This window comes from Lissotriton helveticus, chromosome 8 (assembly GCF_964261635.1).
Source record: "Lissotriton helveticus chromosome 8, aLisHel1.1, whole genome shotgun sequence".
Taxonomy (NCBI): Eukaryota; Metazoa; Chordata; class Amphibia; order Caudata; family Salamandridae; genus Lissotriton; species Lissotriton helveticus.
Genome location: NC_136069.1, coordinates 451,673,817 through 451,696,633, shown reverse-complemented (window position 1 = coordinate 451,696,633; position 22,817 = coordinate 451,673,817). Strand labels below are relative to the sequence as shown.

Genomic DNA, 22,817 nt, shown 5'->3' with positions numbered 1-22,817 from the left:
AGGTGGTACAACAGTCGGACCACCATATGTTAAGATGTTGCCCAGTGCTAGAAGAGAACCCTATGATAAAGCACATCATACTCAGACCCTCATTATAATGTTTCTGTTAAGTCTGCAGGGAGATACAAGGGCTGGAATAAATGATTAGGTAACAGGGAATAACATCTGGACCCCAGAATACCAGGTCCAATTCTGTGTGTTTACCCCTTTCTCTGGGACATAACAGGCCCCAAGCTGCACAGATTTACTGCCTGCTTGTAGCAGGTGGTAAATGGCATGGTTTTTTTTCTTGGACGTTGAAGGTCAAGATGGGCGCCAAAGGTCACTTTGGCATGACATCACACAAAGGCTCCCTCAGCATGTTCATTCTACAGGATCTCCAAGGAGCATTGATCAGAGTGGACTGCAGCAATCTGACCCTGGATGACTATCGCAGCTATCTTCTCAGTCCACGTGGTTCAAATCACTCTTACGCGATCAAGGCAACAACGTAGACACCTCCCTGCCCTCCAGCACTCTGACCCACATTACTATTCAGTGCTCTCTAATTTCAACCCTCCAGACCCCAATATTCCAAGTCTACACTGAACCCCCCTCGCAGTGAAATACTGCACTTATACCAAATGTAATGCGACACCTACACAAATAAAATTCAGAACTGAACTACGTGTAGGGGATTGGTCAGCACCACTCATGAACAACCACATCCACGGATTTCATGCCTGCAGAGATGCTGATTGGGCAATAGGACAGCAAATTAAATTAAAAGGACCCAACGAGAAATCCTAGTCCAACATTAGCTGTACATCCTTTTGTCTTTTAGAAGAGAGATATATTGAGGGAATCCTTCTACCATATTAAATTCCTCGAAAATCACCCTTTAGTCAATCATGGTTGTGGCGGACCTGCAATTGCGAAGACTACACCAGTTACCTCCATTCCACCATGTCAGTTCAGGAGACTGCAAAAGTCTGGAATGTAGCTGGGTGACATATTTGTAACAAATACCCATCAGTCTTAATCTACCTATTTAATCTAGATATTCTTCTAGAGTGGATTGAAAACTGGTGGGTAGGCCGGTGTTACCTTTCAGATCCTCAGCCTCAAATCCAAATACCAGCCTGGTTTTGACCCAGTGTCTTTCTCGTTAAAGACAATAACAATCACCATAAGGCTAACTTCACTAAGTACATGCTCGCATTACCCAGAATCAATGGCCTCTCGAATGAAAGAACCCACCTGTTGTATCTCACTGAAGACCAAAGTCACAGATCCCATATCATCTGCACGCCGCTTCATACTGTCTGCTTGACTCATTCTTCACTCTGCACTTACATCTAATGAATATATTCTGCTGCAGTGCTGATTCAGCACATGCACAATCAGCCCCCTTTCAACACTGAAACCAGACTGCTGCCACCATGGCCAGACTGGTCATTGGTGTCACTTGGCTTTTTCCCAAGAGGTGGAAGGACTGGAACCATTGCAGGCTAATATTTGGAGGTCTACGGCTGGCACCCCGTCATTTTCTCCATCTCCGCTAGAGTTATTCAAACAGGCTCAGTGGGGGTAAAAGCAAAGAGACAGCAAAGAGAGATAGAGGTGGGAAACGGCAAATACAACAACCGCCGAACAACACGTTGCCTTTGTAATGCGGACGGAATAACGAATGCGTCTGAACCATGCATTACATTTACAATGCAAGTCGTTACGACGACATGCATTAGGTCAAGCGTTGTTGGACTTTAAAGTACAAAGTTTTCCTTACTGTTACGGTGACTGGAGTTGGAATAGTAAATGATACTATTCCAAAGTCCAGTACCCTCCTAAGGCAAGTTGTTGACACGACTTGCATTGTGAATGGAATGTGTGGTTCAGACACATTCATTGTTCCACCTGCGTTGTTAAGGAACACGTGGAAAATTAATGCGTGGTTGTGTCATACAACTGATGGAGGTGGGGTAAGAGAGAGAGAAAGTGGAGATGGAAGGTGAGATCAGAAAGGGAGGGAAAAGCAAAGCAGGAGAGAGGAGGGAAGGAGAGTGTCAGAGGAGGGATGGAAAGGGAGAGGGGAGAGGGTGGCGGCGAGAGGATATGAAAGCCATACAGCTTGCACTCACTCGCTCGGTGACATTTACTGAGATTGGAACATTTTTGCCAGGTCTGCTTTTCGCCCCAAGCCCGGCCATGGCTGCCACTGCTTCAGAGCAATAAAGCATTACGTTTTTCAATGTTCTATGTAAAGGAATAACCAAAGAAACCATCTCGTGAAATTATTTAAATTGATAGTTTTTTCACATTTTATTTTATTTTTCTTGTAGCAACTGGAAGAAGTGTTGATTAAGGTGTCAGTGGCTAAGCGTTTTTGGATAGTCACACTCTGAAAACTGAGAAGCGCTATGATACTAATGGCAGTCAGTGCGCTATACATGCAATAACAAACGATAAAAACAATATAGTATATAGTGTGAAACAATAGAAAGAGAAAAACATCCAGTTAGATGTACAGCAGTTTGTACAATATAAGCTGAGACTCCCCAGGCCCAACCTTTAGTGTATACATCACTAACACAATAAGCAGAGAAGATGTGGTTAGAAGCCCTTCTGTAACCCACCAAGGTCATTTCTGCCGGCTTTTATTGATGGTACAAAAGGGGATGGTAATGGACGGAGCATCTGAATCAATCAAACACTCACCCCCAGTCAACTGATCTGGGTTTAATCCTTCACCATTCTTTAGCCCACTCAGCCACCCCATTTCAGACATGGCTATATGCAAATCAGTCTGACCCTGTGCCTCATGGGAACAGTCCAACCCGAACTGCCAAGCCATGTCTTCCCTGGACCGGAAACAAACTTCCGAGGACCGGTTTCTGGCATTCCAGCCGTCTTCAGCCCGGCTTGCTTGAATCCAGAGGCAAAGTGAGCAAGGGACTCACGTCTGAGCATACCCTGCCACACTTATGGCGGCCAAAAGCGGTACAAAAGGGTGTGGTAATGGACGGAGCATCTGAATCAATCAAACACTCACACCCAGTCAAAAGATCTGGGTTTAATCCATCACCGTTCTTTAGCCCACTCTGCCACCCCAGTTCAGACATGGCTATATGCAAATCAGTGTGACCCTGTGCCTCATGGGAACAGTCCAGCCCGAACTGCCAAGCCATGTCTTCCCTGGACCGGAAACAAGCTTCCGAGGACCGGTTTCTGGCATTCCAGCTGTCTTCAGCCCGGCTTGCTTGAATCCAGAGGCAAAGTGAGCAAGGGACTCACGTCTGAGCATACCCTGCCACACTTATGGTGGCCAAAAGCGGTACAAAAGGGGGTGGTAATGGATGTCCATTACCACCCCCTTTTGTACGGCTTTTATTGATGGACTCCATTTTCTACCCCTTGTAAAACTACATCAAGAAATAGCGTGATACTTCTGAACCTCAAAGGCTAATGAAATCATTTTCATAATCTGGCAAATTTAAGGCACTTAAATTATGTTATATTATAATTTCAAATTTTAGGCTGAACTTTGAGACACAAAAACAATTACAACAGAAATGTACAAGGTATGCGTTTTGGATATAAGCATTTGCAAAGATTAATGTTTGATATTAACTGATTACAATATTTAATACTCATGAAAGATTATAAACAGAAACTATTCCTAGTTTACATTTGACCACAGACGAATGTATTTGAAATGAAAATATTAATATTCATGTATTAAATTATTTATTATTTATATTTTCATCTCACAAATATCATAATTTTAGAAGCATCTCAAGCCCTAAACCTCAAACGTTTTTTTGCAGGCTTAAATTCAATTTAGGTGCACCAAAAAATGTCATTTGAGAAGATAAACAATGGCTTTCTGATTTGCAGAATCCAGAATGATGGATTTTTCTACTGGGATTTTTAACAAAAATGCCATGAGTATACTGAGTTTTTAAATCAGCAAATGTCGTGTGGGGCAGGTGCAGGTAGAGGGACATTTATGGGCGAGTCCACTAGTAAAAGTTGGGAAAAGCCCTTGAACTTGTCATTTTATTGGTATTCACTTTCTATATAGCTAGTTTCCTACCTTGGAAACACACGAAAATAAAGTCCGTCAAGGCTACACGTAAATGTGTCTCCAGTATGCAAATGAGCTGGCCCCTTTATCCCCCCCCCCCTTTTTTCATGGGGTGCACGTGACGATGGAGAAACAAACAAGAAAAAGAGAAACATGCTACGCGAAAATTGCGCACTTGATTACAATTCTAATTTAAGAAATATACGTGATTGCTGCTAGTCTGTGAATGCCCCATTTGTCCAGGGTCTGGTGACCAGGTGGAGTAACGCATTCACAGATTTACTGCAGAGGTCTGTGTTTGACATCATGATCACAGTTTTAAATCCTGGCAGGTCAACTCAGCCTTTTATGCTTTCGATGTCTATAAAACGAGTACCAATGAGCTTGAAAAATAAATATCTATTAGAGCCAATGTACCCATATGGGTGAATATCCATGTTACAAATTCACATATTGAGTTGTAATATAGAAAAGACTTTGCACCTATGGGAGCAGATTTCAGTCCCTCTGTTCAGCGCCTTAGAGATTCAGGCAACCAGTGAATAAGATAATTTACTCTACTGTGACTGCACTACTTTCTGGTCTTACACTTGTTCTTACACTTGTTCTTACACTTGGTCTTACACTTGGTCTTACACTTGGTTTTACACTTGGTTTTACACTTGGTTTTACACTTGTCACAATAAGCAGGTCTCTAGTTTTCCTGTCTTGGACTTCTCTGCTGCTTTCAAAATGTTGATCGCTCTATTCTCTTACATTCTTAAATATTAAATACCATCTCGAAGGAAAGCCAATAGTTTCCAAGACTGTTTACAGCTGGTTGCTCACAGAGATCCTTTTGTTACTTGCACCTCAAAATCTACCATCCTAATATAGCACAGTGACTTATGAACGGTCATGAAAGAGCTGCATGCAAACTGCATAGCAAAGGTTAGGACGTTATGTGTTTTTTCCAAGTCTTTAAATATCTATTCATAATGTTGCTGAAAAGGTTTTGTTTGGATAGAAATACATTCTTATTCGTAAAGTCAACCCCAACCAGCACTTTACAACAAATAAAATGTGCGTGAGTAAGGAAGGTGATGAGGGGCACTGGTGGAGGGTGGTAGTGAAGAAATCCTTGGAGAAGGAGGTCATTGGGGGTTGGGGGGTTGGGGGGTCGAGGGGGGCCGTGCACCAAAACAAATTGTCGCACTGTGTGCCACTAGCCTTGAAGATGGCCTTGATAGTAGTGACAGTGTTTGATGACTGCCACGTCTAGGACTGTTAGGAAGTATGGTCACAGATTTATTTGATCCATCATTTTCTTTTTACAACTCATGTTATTAGGTCATTCCTTCTCCTCTGTCACTTCCCTGCATTATGCACACACAGAAATGACAACTCCGATGGAGTGAAAGGATTACGCATCTTATCCCATTGCAAATTAACTTGCAACAGCAACGTGCTGGGGGACGGGTACAAATTAACTTGCAACAGAAACGCGCTGGGGGACGGGTATAAAAAAAAACACGACTTCTAAGGAAAGAGTTTGGACAAAAAATTTGGGCTCCTATCTCAAAATGGATTTAATTTGATATGATTGTAATATCAGATGTATGTTTTATCTACTGTTATTATTTATTTATTGCTCATATAATTATTATGCTGTGATGTATACTTAATGTAAGACTGTTTGCTGAAATGAAAAGAAATAAAAAAAAACGAGAAAAAAAACAACTTCCAGGTCGAATCCTATTCCATTAAAACTAAAATTGATTGGGCTAAAAATAAAGTGAAATACTATTCATGATGTTTAATCCACTAACCATCTTGCTGCCCCCTATGGCTATTGCTTAACCTCTAACGAAATGTTATTCAGTCATAGGCCCAGTGTTTATCCATACGCTCCAACAATGCTATCAGAGAGCCTCTGCAAAAACTTTGGTAAATGGGACTCTTACTTCTAGCTTTGAGAACCAGAGGGGAACCAGGCAGGGTTGTCCCATCTCTCCCCTCCTGTTCGACTTATATATAGAGCCGCTCGCTCAGGCAATAAAGCTTGACGACCGGATCCAGCCCTTCAAATCTCATCAGTACACATCAAAACTAGCTTTATACACGGACAATATTATCCTTTACACTAGTGATCCAGTAACCACAATGCCAAGGGTGGAGGCCCTCTTGGGGGAGTTTGGCTCAATTTCTGGATATCTAGCTAACTCCTCCAAGACGGAGGTAATGTGGTGGAATATAACAAACTGGACGGGGCAGACCAGCAAAGAGTTCAAATACCTCGGCATTACCATAGTCAGGGATTTGGATAGAATCGCCCCTCTGAATTTGAAAAGAGTAAGTAATGAACTGGATCGTCTGTCTGTAAGGTGGAAAAATCTTCCCCTGACTATTTTCGGTAAGGTGAATTTGATCAAAATGACTGTCTTCCCTAAGTCAACATACATTTTTAATGCTGTTCCTCTGAAGTTTCCTCAACATGATATTTCTAAAATACAGGGTAAGATCGGGAGTTTTGTTTGGGGAGATAAGGGAGTGAGATTGTCTTGGAAGAAGTTGAGGCGGAGGTTGCTGAAAGGTGGGCTAGCCCTTCCGGATATTAGTTGGTATCTGGTCGCATTTCGATTTAAAGCCATCAGGATGCTTTTAACGAAACCTATAACTTCATCTTGGGGGTTTCTTCTAAGAGAGCTGACAAGTAATGTTGAAGGGGGCAGTGCTGAAAGGTTTCTTTATAAATTTGGAGCACAGAAATTTTTCATGAAGGTGCGCCTGAAGGTCCTGAAGAATGCACTAGAGATCTGGTGTAAAATTAGGACAAGGTGCAAGACAGGGTACTATTCTGATCACGCCCCCATTTGAGATTCCCCGGGGCCCCCTCTTTGTCTTAAAGACGGTTTGGCTGGCCCAATTAGGGAGGCAGGAATTCTTATTTGGTCTGATCTGGGGGACATTAACGGGGTGTAACCGTATGAAGTGCTGAAAGCTAAGATAGGCCCCAGATTCTCCAAATTGAAGTTTCTACAATTGAAATCCTGGTGGGAAGAAGAGAGCGGGGGCATAATGGGAGATTGGGAAACCGAGTACCTTTTTATGTCAGATCACCGAATTAAGAGAGAGGTATCAACTTGGTACAAGGTTTTGGTTAAAGCAGATGATAAAGATACTCCATCTCAGGCTTTGGTGAGGAGACAATCTCCCTTTGAATCTATAATAGAGGAGTTAATAGAGTCTTCGCTAAATGGTCTATATAAATACACCAAATCTGCCAGCCTAAAGAAAAACCATTTCTTTGTAACCAATCGTATTTATTACACTCCAGCTAAAATAGCAAAATTTGCACCAACCCCTGAATCGAAATGCTATAGGTGTATGGCCCCCAAGGCAAATGACATCCACGTTTTTTTTTTATGTGCAAGTCGGCAACATTTTGGGAAAGGGTTGGAGGCAACCTGCGCAGGATTTTTGGTATCAACTTCACGGTTAATGGGACTTTAGTCTTTTTTGCCGACGATCGTGCAGCAATAAAAGATCTAGCAGCAAGCGATAGAGGACTATTACTGTGTTTAATCCTATTAGCGCACAGGGAAATCTGCTTGAAATGGAAAGACCCCAATCCCCCAAGATCGGAATACTGGCTAAACTCAGCATTTGCCATGGCTCGCCTTGACATGGCCAGCGTTAGTAATGCCCAAAATAGCATATGGCAACCTCTCATTACCATGGGCAGAGATCTGAGACTGTGTAGATACTGAAATGTCTAGGCCCTCAGTCCTATGATTACACCTCAAAAACTCTGATACAAGGAGTTGGTCTGGGGACCTAAGCATCAGCAGTGGGCCGGAGGGAGCCCAGGTCCAGAACAATGGCGGAAACACTCTGCATAATGATTAAAGGTGAGATGAGTACAAAAAAAAAAAAAGAAATGTTATTCAGTCAATTGTTCCACAGAAATTGCAATGCAACAGAAGCATTTATCTTTCAACTTCCTGAATTCATGATATAGGCCCCCTGCAGAAAATCTCTAGATGATTGGGTCTTTAACACGATTTCTCAATCTGTTTTCCTAAGAATCATTGCAGATCTACAACATTGAGTTACGCAGTTGGCCACATACATGCACACCTTGTTATAGATATGGGCTTCAGCCTAGCACTATACTGGGTAAACTTAATCAACCCTTTTCTTTCCCAAGGGGTGTTTCCCAACTGTCTGATGTGGGTTCAATTCACTTCTCTTAAAAATAAAAATAAAAGGAGGCGAGCTAGATACGTTGCTAGACCCCCTTTCCAGTCGCACGCTTTAGGGCTTCAGTTGCCGGAATGAAAACATTTAAGAAACCCTCCAGAGGCACAGTTTCTAACACCCAGGTCTCCTGCAATAACACCAAATGGAAGGAGCATAGATACCCCATGGTCAGTGGATCATCCAATTTGCTGGCGAGCCCACTGATGTTCCAGAGGCATATATAAGTTGCCACCCTGTGTGCTTTGTTTTTTCGTCATTGCAGCCTTCTAGTCATGTTTAGTGCACCGACTAGCCAGTCCCATTCTGGTTCAATGCTCTTGTGCTGAAAGGGTGTTGGGGTGTTCTCTCTGACCAAGATAGTAGTCTGTCCAGAAGATTTACGCAGGATGTTCCTCAAGATCAAGTAAACTATTCTTGTCCGATTTGACCTGGGGTCCTCGTTGAGGAAAAGTGGATGAGGATTCTCAATAGATCTAGGGACAGATCGAAGAGCATACTTGTCCCCTCACTATTAAAAGAAGTTTGTGCCTCAAACTTTGGTGGCCTAGAACATTGTTGGAAAAGTGCTTTCAGGTCAATAGATTTGCCAAGTTGATGTTGGGGCTGAAATTTCAATCACACTAATAGTCAGTGTGGGTCCAGTTTCAGAGTATTGTATAATCTTACGGGGTACACTCTTTTTCCCAAGACCGTCTGTTGCCACTGCTAGATTTTTATTGTGTACATTTGGAGGCTGTTCTTCAGAGGTCAGTAAGGGATGGCGTCAGTTATTAGTTGTCGTTTGAGGAGCAGAACCTTGTGGGTTTTAGGTTTTTACTTGTTGGCATTTCCTTAATATCAGGCTGTTCACTTCCAGGTTGATGGATTTGCCAACTGTCCGCTGGGGCTGGAGTTTTATTTGCACTACAAGTACATGTGAGCCCACTTTCGGATTACTTTTTTGTTTTGCTGGGTGCCCTCTCTGCCCCAGGGCCGACTGTTTCCACTGTTTGATTCTTGTTGTATTCATTATCAATCAATTATTCAATCAAACATTTGTAGCGCGCACTACTCACCCGTGAGGGTCTCAAGGCGCTGAGGGGGGGGGGGGTTAGGGGGAGCTGCTACTGCTCGAACAACCAGGTCTTGAGAAGTCTCCTGAAGGTCAGCAGGTCCTGGGTCTGTCGTAGGTGGATGGGGAGGGTGTTCCATGTCTTGGCAGCGAGGTGCGAGAAGGATCTGCCGCCGGTGGTCGTTCGGTGGATGCGTGGAATGGTGGCAAGGGCAAGCTCAGCGGTGGTTTGTAGTCTAGAAGGTGAGTCGTTTTTGAGGTATGCTGGTCCGGCGTCGTGGAGTGATTTGTGAGCGTGGGTGAGGAGCTTGAAGGTGATCCTCTTGTTGACGGGGAGCCAGTGTAGGTCCCTCAGGTGGGCAGTGATGTGGCTGTTGCAGGGGATGTCGAGGATGAGGCATGCCGAGGCATTCTGTATGCGTTGGAGTCTCCTCTGAAGGTTGGCCATGGTTACCGCATAGAGGGAATTGCCGTAGTCCAGCCTGCTGGTGACGAGGGCCTGGGTGACCATCCTTCTGGTTCTGGTGGAGATCCATCTGTAGATCTTGCGAAGCAAGCGAATGGTGTTGAAGCAGGAGGAGGAGACGGCGTTGACTTGCTGGGTCATTGGCCGTGATGAGTCCAAGATGAACCCCAGGTTCGTGCGTGGTCGGTGTGTGTTGGTGCAGCTCCCAGTGATGCCGACCATCAGGAGTAGTCCCAAGCAGAGGGGATGGAGCCGAGGATGAGGACTCCGTCTTGTCTGAGTTCAGTTTCAGGTGACTTTTCTTCATCCATTCGGCGACGGCCTTCATTCGTTCGTGGAAGTTGTTTTTGGCGACAGCAGGGTCTTTGGTGAGGGAGAGGATCAGCAGGGTGTCGTTGGCATATGAGATGATGTTGAGGTTGTGCGATCGGATGATGTTGGCGAGCGGTGTCATGTAGACGTTGAAGAGGGTCGGGCTGAGGGATGATCCCTGGGGTACGCCGCAGGTGATCTTTGTGGATTTGGATCGGAATGGAGAGAGCTGGACTCTGAGTTCTGTCGGTGAGGAAGGAGGTGATCCAGTCCAGGGCCTTGTCGTGGATCCCTGCATTGTGAAGGCGTGTGCGTAGGGTGTGGTGGCAGACGGTGTCGAAGGCGGCGGAGAGGTCTTGGAGGATGAGGGCCGCGGTTTCACCATTGTCCAGCAGGGTCCTGATGTCCTCGATGGCGCAAGGAGGCCGGTTTCGGTGCTGTGGTTGCTGCGGAATTCGGACTGGGATGAGTCCAAGACATTGTTCTCTTCGAGGAATTGAGTCAGTGGTCTGTTAACGATCTTCTCGATGACTTTTGCCGGGAATGGTAGTAGGGAGATGGGCCGGAAGTTCTTGAGGTCCTTGGAGTCTGCCTTGGGTTTCTTGAGTAGGGCGTTGATGTCTGTGTGTTTCCAGCTTTCCAGGAAGGTGCGAATGAGCTATTGAGGATCTTTCGAAGTTGGGGTGCGATGATGGAGCTCGCTTTATTGCAGATGTGGTGGGGGAAGGGGTCTGAAGGTGATCTGGAGTGGATGGTGTTCATGGTTTTGAGGGTGTCTTTGTCGTTGACGTGGTTCCAGGAGGTCCAGGCCGGTGTGACTGGGGGATGGTGAGTCTGTGGTGTCGGTGGCTGTCGAGGGGGTCTGAGTGTTGAAGCTGTCGTGGATGTCTATGATCTTGCGGTGGAAGAAGGTGGCTGGAGAGTCGCAGAGGTCTTGTGACGGTAGGATGTCGTTGGAGTTGGAGCTGGGGTTGGCAAGTTCCTTAACGATGTTCAAGAGCTCTTTGCCGGCGTGCGCGTTATCGTCGATGCGTTCCTTGAAGAAGGTCCTTTTGGCGGTTCGAATGAGTTGGTGCTGCCTGCGGCTGGCGTTGTTGAGGGCTGTGTGGTTGTCTGGTGTTTGCTCGAGGCACCATTTCTTCTCGAGTCTTCAACAGGTCTGCTTAGATGTCTGGAGGTCGGCGGTGAACCAGATGGCCCTTCTGTCGGTGCGTCTGTTTGAGGATTTCTTGATCAGGCGAGATTGTTGGCGGGGTCGTCAATCCATTGCCTGAGGTTGCCGGTGGCTTGTCGGTGTGGTCCGTTGGTGGGTCTTGGGTGAGGGTGGGGATTAGTAAGCATGGGCGGATTTTGCGAATTGGCAATCCGCGAAATTGCGTATTTACGGATTCGCAATCCGCAAAATCCACGAACTCTCGCAAATTTTGCGGATTCCTTTTTTTTTGTGTTCGCAAGTGTTTCTGCCATTTCGCAAGGGTTTTTTACCAGTTCGCAAACGCGAACTTACTTGTCGGGTAGCAACGGTCGCGACCATGTTGTTTCTACGTCTGGTTCATCACAGCACCCTCTGTTTCACCACTGCCACCCTCTGGCTCACCCATGCCACCCTCTAGTTCATCACTGTAGATTATGGTGGGAAAAGCACACCTGCCCTGCCTCAACTGACATGAATGAATTAGGGGCTGATTAATGTGTCACTTGAATTTGAACTTCCAGGCTGGCACCTGCTTCCTTATCTGTAATTGCTTTCTGTTGCAGTGTAATTATTTTAACAGGACCTTTGTTGTATACTTGTAGCTATTCTCTGAACCTGCTGTGAGGGTCAGAGCAGGGTCATAGAATAGTTGCAAGTAGGCAACTGAACTCTGAAGGGGCCCCTCAAGAAGCACTACAGGGAATGGTTACTAATGATAAGATTGAACTTTTGCACCTGCTGAGTGCTTTCAGTTTTGCAAAAATCCAAATATCCAGCAGCATCCACAAAAAGTAATCCTTCCAGGCAATACAGGGAATGGTTACTAATGATAAGATTAAACTTTTGCACCTGCTGAGTGCTTTCAGTTTTGCAAAAATCCAAATATCCAGCAGCATCCACAAAAAGTAATCCTTCCAGGCAATACAGGGAATGGTTACTAATGATAAGATTAAACTTTTGCACCTGCTGAGTGCTTTCAGTTTTGCAAAAATCCAAATATCCAGCAGCATCCACAAAAAGTAATCCTTCCCGGTCAAGATCCAAATCAAAGTGACCAGCACAAGAAGAAAGCACTGGGAGGAGCCTGCTGGACGGGAACAGGAAGTTGGAGACTGTGGAGCACTTCCTTCCTCCCAACCCCCCCCCCCCCAAAATGGACTCCTTGCAAAAAAAAGTGCAGGCAAATGTCAACCTGAGGAGTTATTCTGATAAAAATCATAATTTTCAAGGTTTATGCTGCCTGCTGGTGGATTTCTTGTGCGAAATTGCAAATTTTGCAATCTCGCAATTGCGAGATTGTCGCTGCCCGCCGCATCTACGTGTTCGCAAGGGTTTACTCCCGCGAAATTGTATAGTATTCTAGTTGGCAAGTGCGACCAAGCAAAAAATCCGCTTCGCACGGATTTATGAATTTTCGGCAAGTTCGCGGATTGCGAATTTGCCAAAAATCAGCAAAATCCGCGAGCGGAATGGATTTTACGCCCATGCTTAGTGATTAGCTGGTCTTCAGTGACCCTGTTCCAGCTGCTGGTGGGGTATACTTTGCGGGTGGGTATTTGCGGTGTTTTTCTCGAAGGAGAAGTGAATGCAGCGGTGGTCGGTCCATTTGGTGACTGTTCTGAAGGTGTCTGTGAGGGTAGCCTCTGTTGATTATTGGACCATTTGAGCAGGGGTCCCCCGGAGGATATTATGTTTTGGCTTATTATCAATTCCTCATTTTCATGCTGTTTGTATAGGGCTACATTATAACCCTGCCCGCCTTCATTACTAGTCCTTTTGGGCTCTTAACTATCCTTTTTTGTACTTTGATCTTCTGCAGGTACTAAAGCTGTGGATGTTGACGGTTCTAGGGGTGATTTTGTGGGTGACTCCCTTGTGTGCTCGTTAAAATTAGGATAAACTAATAGCCTGGATGCGGTTTGAGATTTTGTGTTGTGCCCCTTTTCTCCTCTTGGCTCTGTTGATTTTTTCCTTTGCCCCTGTCATGTTGGCTGCATTTTCTGTGATGACTTGTCGTGCTGCTATTGTTTCTGGACCATAGTGCAGCCCCCTCAAGAGTGCTTCACCCTGTAGGGATTATAAACATGGCACTGCAATCTGGGCCTCTTCAGTGACTGTTGTAAATATCTCTTTGCAGATACTGATGTGTCCCCTAGCGCCAGGAAGCCGCTTGGCCGCAGTGCGCTTTCGAATTTTTTTTTTCATTTCATTTCTCTTAAGCTGCTGTATGGCACCAACCCCCACCCCTGCCCATCTATCCCCCCCCCCCACCCCAAAGGGGTGGAATGATTGTTCCACGGTCAATCTGATCTCTCAGGGTATTACGTTCCCTTTGTACTAAGTTGACCCATAACTCACCAGGAAGCTGCGACAAAGTTTCAAGGACAGTCACCAATTAGTCCAGGACAGGTGAGCAGTTGCATCCTTGCTGTACCCCTTGTGGGTCTGCTTGTACTCTTCTTATCAAACTGTTAGGATTGACGATTTTCTCATCTAGCCCTGAGGTGAAAATGATCAGGGTATTCAGGAGGATAATCTGAATGTCCATTTTATTTGCCTGATAGTTCAGTGCCTCAACAGAGATCTGTAATATTCTGTGTGGCGCCGCGGCCAGGGCGACTGACGCTGGAATCTGGGGATCACGGTTCGATCCCCAGCACCGGTGGCAGATTAGCCCAGCACCATGTGACTCTGGGCAATAGCTTGCTTAATCTTCCCGTGGGTCCCCGGTTACTGGAGACTCTTACGGGTGAATGTTTGCGCTTTAGAAATGTGGATTATTTTTATAATTATTATTATTATTATTATTATTATAATGGCCACCCCTTTCAATTGGACTGAGATTGATATTAAGTGGTGCAACTTTGGTGTATGTGTTGAATAAATGTTCCCACCTTTTTATCCCATCTTTCTGCGGAGACATCATTCCAGTTTTGGTTTTCGTCCTGTGTGGGTCCCTTACCCGAAGTGCAACCATCTATCAGACCAAGCATCTTTCTCCTGGTCTCCTCACAATCCAGACGGTTCATTAGATAGGACAATTTGTCCAATCCCAGGGATGAGCTGAGTGAATCTATGGGCATGCCCTGCTCTGGGTTCATTTTTGCCATTGGCTCAGAGTTGTTGTGAGCATTAGTGGATAATTCTAATTACTCCACGAATGTCCGTGAGTATAGTCCTTCAGAGTTCCTTTGAGCTTCAGCCCAGACTGGGCTAAGAGGGGTTGCAGCTGCTGACTTCTGAAGGGGCTCCAGATTAACCTTTAATGCCCCTGCTCCTTGCCTTCCAGATAACTGGTGCTTTTCCAGCACACATTCCCCCGCCCCCTGTTTTACCAGCACAATGGGTGGGGAAAGACCAATGACATTACCACTGCAGGAGTATATTACTACTGCTGCATCTTTCAAATATTTAAACTTGTTGTTTTTTTTTGGTTGATATGGACTAGATTCCATATTAGGTAGTAGGAGTTCGGGTGATTCGATTGCCTCCTCAGTTGAATAATTATTGATCTTGGCTAGGTGGCTGGTTTAACAGTTTAAGTTTCAATCAGAGCTCTTCATTTCTGCAGACTCTGTGTAACTACTGGGCCTCTGGTCCTACCAGAGCGCATAGTGCCCTTAATCTACTTAGTGAGTTGCTCTTTGTACCTGAAGCGGCCACTGCTGCTGTGTAAAATTACATAAATCCATATCGCTCCTGTCTACTTTATGTCAAACCAAGTCTAAGGCTCTGTAACCTATGTATACATCTGTATGCACTGCATGAGATGAGGCAAGTGTTTAAAGAATGTCAGGAAGGTTTAGTGAGGAGTAGTCCGAATGGGTTCTGCTCCAAGTTGAGCAAATTGCAAATTCTGCAGTGCAGCTTTTATGAGTAAGCACAATTTGACTGGGCAAGGCTAAACAGGTCCCTGCTGTTTTAGAACGAAAAGTAATTGGGGTTGAAAAATATGACACATCCTCAACTACTCTACCCCTAGACTGGGTTGGGCTGGCACCATGTCAGGAATCAGCCATAGGCCTTGTGTGGGGTTTTGAAGGTTGCAAATTTAGATTTGATTTGATTGTGAGCAGAGGTGCAGACACTTAAGTCGGCGTAGGGATGTATATGGGCTTCCCGGACCTTCAGTGGAGCGCAAACCACACCGGCATAAGTGCTGGCCACCTCTGCACTGCGCTGAAGGCAAAGCAGCCTATTGCCTGCATCCCACTCACCCCAGATAAACCACAACAGTCATTAGATCCCAAATTGAAGAAATTGCCAACTCATTGTGATATTTGTCACAGATTTCGACGCTTAAAAAGCTTTCCACTTTTTCTTTCTGGTTCTTGAGGTCCTCTGGACGACACCTCACTGCTACACTGTCCCTCCGCCGGCTGCCACTAGTGTTGCCTTGCCAGCTGTGGGCTATGGTCATCATTAGCAGCCAACAACTATAGTCGCATTAAATCACAGGCAGCGGGAACGGCAACAAAGGCTGGTCAGCCCAGCAGCCAATTGACAATAGGAGCAAAGGAAGTAGGGCGGTCCACTGGGCAATCCGTGGAGCAATCTGCAACTCTGGCAGTCCACCCAAGCACTTTTCGGCTACTTTAGCCACAGCTTTGTCAATCCGCAGGTCCACGGGACCAAGTTCAAGTGGCAAAATGGGTCCTGGTGCTTGTTGGCACCTCTCCCTTTTGGCATGTCTTCTAGCACCGGGGCCTACACTCTTGAGGCTCTCGACCCACTTCCCCCTCCTTGACGTGTGCTCGTTCAGTTGTGAAAGTAGTAAGAAAACCGACCTGGGTGACTTCAATAACTTCTTCCCGGTTTCGAAAATCCCCTTCTTTGGCAAAATACTGTAAAGCTATGCTAGCAATCCAATTATTGACTTTGTGAAAACAAGCTCCTGGCTCTGGTGCAGTCTAGTTGTAAAGGTGGAAACAGCACTGAAACCATTCTTAAATTGATAAAGAACTGCATATCCTAACAAAGGAGCCTTCTGCCTCTTGATCCTGCTGGTCTTCTCCATGGCTCTTGACATGGTCAAACATGAAACACTCATTCTCACTCTAAAGGAACACATGGACTTCAGGTACAAAGTCTTTGACAGGTTTACTACAAACTTAAACTGATTCCAAGTGATCAAACTTCACATCTCTTTATCCAGTTCTACTTTGCATTCATGAGCTATTTCTAGGGAGTCTGTGCTAGCCCCAGCACACTTCAGTCTTTATCTGGACCCCGTAGGGGAAATTATCAGACAGACTATCAATATGCAGATGACACAAAGCTCTACATGAAGGTTACTTCCCCCCGATGACATCATAATATCAATAACTGATGAGGTTTCATCTCGAGTTTTGTCCCCAGTTCAAAATGGCAAGCCACTCAAATAAAAATAGACAAGCAAGACCATTTGAAATGTTCAGAAGTGGGAAGAAAGTTTAAAGAGATAAACTTAACCTAAATAAAAATGGTAAGTAGTAAGGGAGACATAATAGAGATATTCAAATTAGTAGTGAAAGACAATGAAGCACCGATCTACACAGAAGTTTAAAAGTCACATGTAAATGCAAACTATGCAATGAAATGGAACGTGGCAGGAGGTTTCCAGGATGAATGAGAGAGTATCTGACAGCAAATATAACCAATATAAAAATACACTTGTTCTCCTGTCGACCATAATGCTTTAAGGGAGTACTGGTGCAATATGTGAAAGTGAGAATCACAACCTGTGAGATATTTAAAATGACTTCCTGTGAGCAGAAAGGACGTCCTACACCAGTTGTCTGATTCGGTAGTATGTACCACACTTTGGGCTCCATTAGGATGGCGGGCGGATCAACCCCGTCAGGTCGGCGGTAGCCACCGCCGGCCTGGCGGGGGTGATCTGCCCACCATCCGTGCCGGAATGACCTCCTGCCATATTATCATGGCTGGGGGTCCGCGGCGGACGGAAAGACCGTCCGCCGCTTTTCCGTCCTGGTCGCCTTGCGACCAGACAGAAATGGGTTCTATATGGTGGCGGTGTTTATCAGACACCGCCAGCCATGTTAGTATGGGAATTTTCCAATGCCTTTCCGTGACAGCATTGCCACCACGGAAAGGCATGCAGAGTCTGCATTGTGGGGCCCGTTGAGTCCCTGGGGGTCCGCAAGGGGGTGGGAGGTGCACATGGGGGGTACCTATGGTACCCCTCTGCAATTCCATGCACAACATGGCAGGAACCGCCTAGCTGAAGACTGCTGAAATGCCAGAAACCGGTCCTAGGAAGCTTGTTTCCGTTCCAGGGAAGGTATGGCTTGGCAGTTCGGGCTGGACTGTTCCCATGAGGCACAGGGTCAGACTGATTTGCATATGGCCATGTCTGAACTGGGGTGGCACAGTGGGCTAAAGAACGGTGATGGATTAAACCCAGATCTATTGACTGGGTGTGAGTGTTTTATTGGTTCAGATGCTCCGTCCATCACCACCCCCTTTTGTACTGCTTTGTTCGCCATAAGTTGGCAGGGTATGCTCAGACGTGAGTCCCTTGCTCACTTTACCACTGGATTCAAGCAAGCCTGGCTGAAGACAGCTGAAATGCCAGAAACCGGTCCTAGGAAGCTTGTTTCCGTTCCAGGGAAGGTATGGCTTGGCAGTTCAGGCTGGATTGTTCCCATGAGGCACAGGGTCAGACTGATTTGCATATGGCCATGTCTGAACTGGGGTAGCACAGTGGGCTAAAGAACGGTGATGGATTAAACTCAGATCTGTTGACTGGGTGTGAGTGTTTTATTGGTTCAGATGCTCCGTCCATCACCACCCCCTTTTGTACCGCTTTGTGCATGGAAGTGCACAGCATGCCTTCCTGGCATTGTGGCGGGCGGTGGTGAGTGCACCGCCCGCCACAATGTCAGGAATGCTGGATGCGCCCGCCACTGTGGCGGGCGCATCCTAATTGCAGGCACGGGACCCCCGCCCTTATGGCGGGGGGTCCCTTGTACCGTGAGGATGGCGGGTGGGCAAAGTCCGCCCGCCATCCTAATGGGGGCCTTAGTTTGGTTTTCCACCTTATTAAAATATATCTGTAGAGTTTAAGTACCCCCATAAGGAAGGAATATTTTCTCTTGTAGAGCGGCAAAACCATGAAACGCGGGTCCGGAGATTAATAGCTTGACTTTGAGCATTTTCCCGCACAAAAATAAAATTAAAGGCGGAAACAATGAACTGATGTCATCATGTTGCATTATGGGAGGATTGGCGCCACATGTGAGAGTTAACACAGATGCTTATGTTACTGCCCCCAAATCCACCTCCACTGTCTCTCCTGCCTCTTACTGCTCTCATTCCAGATGGAGAGTCATTCTCTATAGAAATTCTTCACTGCCTGGCATTACTGCCTGGCAGGAACATTTACTGTCCAACACAACAGCCTGTAAGTATACGGTAAAAAAGCAACTCCCCCTCTACCCGACCAAACATACAGACATTTCTGCATAATGTGAAATGCTGAAGAATATTCAAATTATTCACTCATCGACACATTTTAGAAAATATCCTGCACTACAATTCCTTAAAATCGGATACAGCGGAATCAGCTGCATCTTATAACAGCTACAAGTGACGACACTTTGAAAACATACAATTAAACCCTAGGGGAAAATTGAAAAAAACCTAATTAACGGGTAACAGAGGCTGAAAATACACTGTGTTTTACAAGCTGTGTGTTATATGACATTTTAAGTATAAACCTCCACTTCTGGATATCTAAAGTATGCAGATGTCCTTGACATCTCTAACCTTGCTATCACAAACATGCCAATGCACAGTAAATGCTTTACTTAATAGTGTTTCTCAGTCCAATAAAAGTAGATTATTCATGTAAGTGTGAGGGCCACATTTTGAGCTGTGCATTAATATTGCTATATTAATAGCAAATTCAGCCTATTTTTTTTCAAGGAGAACTAAAAGAATGATTTGATCAGACGGGTATTAATATGTCAAATATATCTTTAGTACTGAGTAATGTCCATAACACAAGAAAACACTCATTTCTGGAGAGGCTTAAGAGGAGTGATGTGAAACCATAATGTTGCCATGTTCCTACTGTGGCTGGGGTTTCTTGCGCCACAAAACAAGGAAGTAGACCCACATAAAAGGGTGGGTGTGGAGAGAGCATGAAAGGCCTTATGTTTAATGGAACTCTGAGCACCTCTATCATGCCTAACTCTCAGACTAAACCTTAAAAAAGTGCTTTAGAGTTCAGATATGCCAACTACCGCAGTACGAAACTGCATTTGTTTACAAACCAAGAACATCAATATATGGATTGTGGGCCATTCCTGAAGAAAGGTATATTGGAAGATGAGCAGTCATGCATTTGGGATTCCCTTCCTCTGTGATCATAAGCTCAATATTATCATTTTCTCTAATATATTTTTTGGAAGGTCTTCACTAACTTATTTTTACATTTAAACAGTTGTCAAATCCGTTCTCTGGACTTTGCGGAGGTCTGCTAGCTTTGCCCTTTAAGGTCAGTCCTGTGGATTTCATCTGGCTCTGCAACATGGCTTCTACCTCCAGCAAGCGGCAGTCCCTCTGACAATAGGTGAATGGGTATACAGTAGGGTAGAGATGGTGGTGCAACTGTGCAGTGCTGCAGGCCCACTCCAATTAAACACACCTTTTTGTGAATTGTGCTAGTTTGGGGCACAAAATCACATTTTTTTACTGCCTACAACTGGTGCACTTTTCATGTCTAGAATGACACCCTCCAAGCTCAGGAATGCAGGTACTATACTTCTACTGTCTGACGAAAGCACAGCAAACGCCATCATGTGCCATTACAAACCCAGGGTAATCCAACATTAACCCCACTGGCTTCACCATTCACACAATCACAAACATAGGTGTCCTACTACCCCTTACCATACACACACATGCACTTGACATACACAAAGTGATGACCATGCAGGGTCTGGAGTTGCACATGAGATGTAAGAGGAAGTTAGTGCGAGCAGGCCTGAAGGCATAGCACTCTCACTTTAAACAGGTATAAAACATCTGTCCGTTGCTATGGATTCAAAATGATATGCTGCCACCACTGCTAGGAGCTTATCATAATGAAACCGATGGTAGTCTCATGTTCGCTCGAGAGCATGTTTTTGGCTCCCTATGAACTCACAGTTTGGCTCTGGGCCTCGTAGTCCACTTCTGGCACAGGTCTCAGTATGCTCGCAGGATGCTACAGGATGTGTGCTGGGACCACAAGAAAATCTGGATTCCAGCTTCACATGCAGCTGCCAAGCTACTCATGAAAGGGGTGCACGTTAGTTTTTCCTATCCCAACAGTTATTTTATTTGGTCGTGAGCTTTCCGTAACATTTATATACATCATAGAACTCACTACTACTTCACACACATCATTTAAAAAGCCCACAAACCCCACCAATACACTTATTTGAGTTGTATGGTAATCGGAAACATTTCCACAAAATCTGAGACAGAATATAAATTTGCTGTTGTTGGATGAATTTTGCAATGGATTCTCATTAGCTGGTACTGTGGTCAAGGTGGTCATAGGGTGTGTGAGAAAACGCAGCACAGTACTTTCATGCATCTTCTTGCAGAATATTTGCTCAATCTATATGTACACTTATTTTTCACGGCTTCTTCCAAAGACTGACTGTACAAGCCATAATATTCTGATTCTCAGTTAACTGGTTCAAACCTCACTTTCCCCAGGCATATTAAGTGTGTAGGTTCAATAATAATGACTCTCAGATAATACCATTGGATCAAATGTTTTCGAAATCTTATATTTGCATTAAATCATCCATGGAAGCCTACGGTGTCCATGTCTCCAGGAGGGTCTTTAGATAGTCCTCTTCATACACCTAGTTAATGGAAGCACTGTTAAACGTTAAAAGGTGTAGGAGAGTAGGATCTGCCTGTTATGGTTATCCCCACTTTTTGCTGATGTATCACTGTTTTTGACTTAGACTGACTGGGATCCTACTAATCAGGACCCCAGTCTATCTGCTTTCTCCTGTAAATTGATTGCATGTACTTTAGGTACACTCCAGATTGGATACTGGGGTACCCTTATCAGTCCCTAGTATATGATACTCCATGTACCCAGGGCATAGGTACCCCAGAAGTCTCCCAGGGGCTGAAGCATGTATTATACCACCCCTTAGAGGCCATTCAAACTGATACCAAAGGTCTGCTACTCCAGCCTGTGTATGGTGGTGCATGCACCCCTTACTTAGATATAGGTCTCCTTTATCTATTCTAAATCACTACGCATAAAAACCTATCAGTCACCCCTATGGCAGGCCTTAACAACCCTGATGGCAGGGTGCTGGGTTTTATGTGAGAGGGTGCCCCAGCATGAGAAGGGCCCCTCTGCAGCATTCGGATCCTATTCTCCAGCGTTGTCTGTGATGCAGCCAACCATATATATTTAAGTGCATTATCACCTGGCGGTAAATGCTAACTTAAAACGGCTGCTTAGAAATATGTAGTGTTTGGTGTCAAACACCTTGGAATCATGCCTCCACACCAGTAACGTTTGTGGGAGGTATGATTCCTCACTTCTAGAACCACTACTGTGGGTCACCGGTCTACCCGGTACCAGCTTCCTCGACTTGGGCAGCGCAAAATGGATGCTGCCAGCCACAGACATGAGTCTGCACTCCTGCTGCTGAGCCAAGCTCGAGCAGAGAAAGGTCTCACAATAGGTTTCCTGTCACAGGGAGGTGTGACCACCTCCCAGACAGGCTTTAGTGTATTGGGGTTGGGTGAGTGCACTCTGAGAGTGCCAGAAAGTCTGCACTGGGGGCACATTTGGTGCCCCTGAACATTGTCCAGCTCAAACCAGTTGCAGGACATTTGCTCCTGCGCTAAACTGGACAATGGACATGGGTGTAGCCACCCCTCAGTCCTGTCCCTCCCCTAGGAGGGTCCTCAGAGGATAGTAGAGAGTGTTTAGTAATAAATACATCTATTTTATATAACACTTGTATGGTTCTCCTTTCGTTTGATTACTCAGGAGGTTCTGATCTGGTAAAACAAGCTGCTTTACATCCCTTCATGACTCAGCCTGAAAGCTGCTCTCCATAGCAACCACCAGGATAGCTTTCATAAAGGTTATCTTTAACCTAATCACCATAAGGGTCATTTGGACTGGTACAGGGTGCCCACTTTAACTACTGGACAGCATATACCAGGCCAACTTCTCACAAAAGGCTTTAATGTGTCAATAAAAACAGAGGGCCCTTCAAAGAAACAAAACAAAATAGTGACTATGGATCGAAATCTATCTAAAATGTTCTCTTTTCTTCAACTCTTCCGCTTAAGTCTCCCTAAATTTCCTTCTATACATTAAAAATGAGCTTATCAAACAAAGTCTTCTTTCATAACAGCCGCCACGTACCACTGTCCTCCTTGTGCGCTCACCAATGAGGTTAATCTGCATCAGTTTAAATGTATTTGTTCACTGAATTGAGGTCAA

The 22,817-nt window shown here is 45.2% G+C and overlaps 1 protein-coding gene across 4 annotated transcripts in view; it reads right to left on the bottom strand.

Annotated features, from left to right (window-relative positions):
- Positions 1-22,817, bottom strand: part of LRCH1 (leucine rich repeats and calponin homology domain containing 1) — a 758,040-nt gene that overhangs the window by 164,763 nt on the left and 570,460 nt on the right. The window lies entirely within an intron of this gene.